Genomic DNA, 3,781 nt, shown 5'->3' on the forward strand with positions numbered 1-3,781 from the left:
CAAAAAACAGGAAAAAAAAGTAAAAAAATGGGGGATATATTACTTAATATAAGCAAAATGATCTGCCAACAGAACAGGAAAATTGGACTTAAATAAAAAGAGAACCCAAATATATTTTACAACTAGTGTGGCCAGACTAAAAACAAGTCCATTTGTCATCTAATGGCCTTAGCCCTCCAATCTCTCTTAGACAAGATTAGCTGGAGGATTAACACTAAATTACGCCTGTGACAGTTTGAGGAGGAAAGCCTTTAACTGAGTGGAGCAGACAGAGGAGGCTTTGTCTGCATTCAAATGGAAACCTGAGGAAGACTGAGGGCAGAACAGGACCTTCATCCCTTCCTCTGTAAATGGTTTATCTTCACCCCTCACTCTGCCAGGGGGGTAAATGGTTTATCTTCACCCATCTAATACCGCACAACTTTCCATCAGCCCTGTTGTCTGACTCCAGACATAGATGCTGACGCTGGACCCATGCTACTGACCCCTTACCTCACGAGTGAGACAGTCTCCCCCTTACCTCACGAGTAAGACCGTCTCTACTGAACTCACCCTTACCTCAGGAGTGAGACAGTCTCTCATGAACTCACGCATACCTCACGAGTGAGACAGTCACCTCACCCAATACCTCTGGCCGATTACACACCGATTACACACCGTCATTACACCGATTACACACCAATACACACCAACACCACACCAATACACACCATCAACACACACCAACATCACACCGATTACTAGGGATGGGTATCGTTTGGGTTTTTTCCGATACCGGTGCTAAACCGATACTGGTGCCTGAACCGATACTTTTTTTTTTTTTAAAGCACAAAGCGACAATTGACGACATTAAAGAAAGGCTTTTTTTATTGCCAAGGCAATTTTTTTTCTTTAAATTGAACAATATATTACCTGTTTAAAGTATATTATAAATATCAATACATACAAAACACTTGGCTTCCAACTACAGCTTCAAACTTTTTAACTTCAAACTATGAACATTTTATTAACTGTAAACAACAGTTTATAGTATACTTAAATAAATATAAATAAATACAAAAAACAGCTTCAAACTTCTTTTGCAAAAATATGAGCATATTTGCCTTTGGAGTCAAAAATGTATTATTTTGTTTGAATTTATTTCATGAAACTTCACCATTTTATGATTTGTTTATACCTATCTTTTCTATCTTGTTTATAGTTAATCTTGTTACTTGAACACACTGAGTACGAGAAAATGTATACTGCCCCTTTAGCTGTCTGCCGTTGACTCTTCTCTTCTCTCCCCTCTTTTCACGCAATTGTTTTGTTGCATTTGCTGCACGTCGCGATGTTTTAATCTTTTTGAGCCACACTTTTGACCGTTTACCTTTCGGTATTTTCTCTGTTAAAAGGTTGATGGCTAGCTCTGTTTGTGCTTGCTCTGTGAAATGCTGCCTGCTCTTCACCGTCATAAGACTGTTGCTATGAAAACACCAATGAGCGTGAGCGACACAGGAAAAAGTTTACATTGGGAGCTAGGGCAGTTTTACATGTGCCCCATGGAATCTGCCTAGAGACCGTGTTCAATTGGCTCAGGCCCCGAAATGAAGCACCGAAATCTGCGTTGCATTTTGGTCTGGGTAGGTACCGGTTGTATTGGAACCGGTTCTCGGTACCCAACCCTACCGATTACACACCATCATTACACACCAACATCCCACCAACACACCAACATCAAACCGATTACACACCAACGTTACACCGATTACACACCAACATCACACCGATTACACACCACCATTACACACCAACATCACACCAATACACACCAACGTCACACCAATACACACCAACATCACACCAATACACACCATCATTACACACCAACATCACACCGATTACACACCAACACCACACCAACGTCACATCAACACACACCAACATCACACCATCATTACACACCAATAAACACCAACATCACACCAATACACACCAATAAACACCAATACACACCAACATCACACCTATACACACCAACATCACACCAATACACACCAACATCACACCGATTACACACCAACGTCACACCGATTACACACCAACGTCACACCGATTACACACCAACATCACACCAATACACACCATCATTACACCGATTACACACCAACGTCACACCGATTACACACCAACATCACACCAATACACACCGATTACACACCAACGTCACACCAATACACACCATCATTACACACCAACGTCACACCAATACACACCAACGTCACACCGATTACACACCAACATTACACCGATTACACACCAACATCACACCGATTACACACCAATACACACCACCATCACACCAACATCACACCAATACACACCAACATCACACCAACTACACACCAATACACACCAACATCACACCGATTACACACCAACATCACACCAACGTCACACCGATTACACACCAACATCACACCAATACACACCAACCAATACACACCGATTACACACCAACATCACACCGATTACACACCAACATCACACCAATACACACCAACATCACACCGATTACACACCAACACATCTTCTTACTTCCTTCTCTTAATCCCACATAAACTTCTAACCAGCACGAGATAATCATGATCAGACCTAATCAAACCTTAACATCATGATCAAAATGAGATAATCAAATCTTAACATCATGATCTTAGCATGAGATAATCATGATCTTTTCCCACATTAACTCCATGATGATGAGTTGCTGTAGATCAGATGAATGATGAATGACCTGACCTCTGGTGAACTGATGAAGTTTCCTACCCAGTCCAGTTCTCTTCAGTCCTCTTCAGGAGTCATGGCATCCAGTTTAGATCAATGTATCCAGAATCCCACATACCTCCGCGATACCTTCAGACATGTTGTTTGCTAACCTCAGCAAAGTTTCTGTCAGCACTGGGGGATTGATCAAAAGCCTTAGCCTCTCTGCACAGAGTGAGGTGTGCGTGTTTGATCGTATAATTTGTCTGTGGTTTCAGGTGACACGTAGCCTAAGCAAAGGCTTTCTCACACCTTCCCCCATTGTATACACACACACACACTACACTAACACACACACACACACACACACACACACATGCCCATGTCCTTCTATCCTTCCCTATTTCTCTCCCCCCCCCTCTCTCCCTCCTCCTCCTCCCCCACTACATTTTGTTTTTAATCTGTCTCATCCTATTTGTTCTGGACCTGCTCCTTTTGACACCAGGCGTGTTAAGCTCCCTCTTTAAGCGTAAGCGTCTTAGGTGTGTGCAAGCACATCTAACTTTGATGAAATGGACACTGACAGAAAGTTTCTATTATAAAGTTTTGTTTGCTGGTTAAAAGTAGTTTGAACTGTTTTTGTATGCGGCACAAATATCTGTTACGTGTGTGTGTGTGTGTGTGTGTGTGTGTGTGTGTGTGTGTGTGTGTGCAGTCACCGGTCAGTGCCACGTCCTCAGTCTCCATGGCCCCCATGAAAAGCCCTCTCACAATGACACACAGCCATCACATCACACTGTTCTGGATCACCCACCTGCCTGGGCCCTATTCGTCGTAAGGGCTGAAGCTAAGTTCATCAATTGTCCTTTTAGCCCGTTGACATTAGCGAGCTGATTGAGAACAGGATATATCGGCTCGTCAAAGGCTGGTCCGCATCCAAATCATGTGGTTAATTTCAACCAGGCTAAACTTATCAGGGCAATTGCGTGTGCACGTCCTACTTCAAAAAGCAGGAAAGGTCGATCACCAAAACAATGAT

Source organism: Clupea harengus, unplaced genomic scaffold (assembly GCF_900700415.2).
Source record: "Clupea harengus unplaced genomic scaffold, Ch_v2.0.2, whole genome shotgun sequence".
NCBI lineage: Eukaryota > Metazoa > Chordata > Actinopteri > Clupeiformes > Clupeidae > Clupea > Clupea harengus.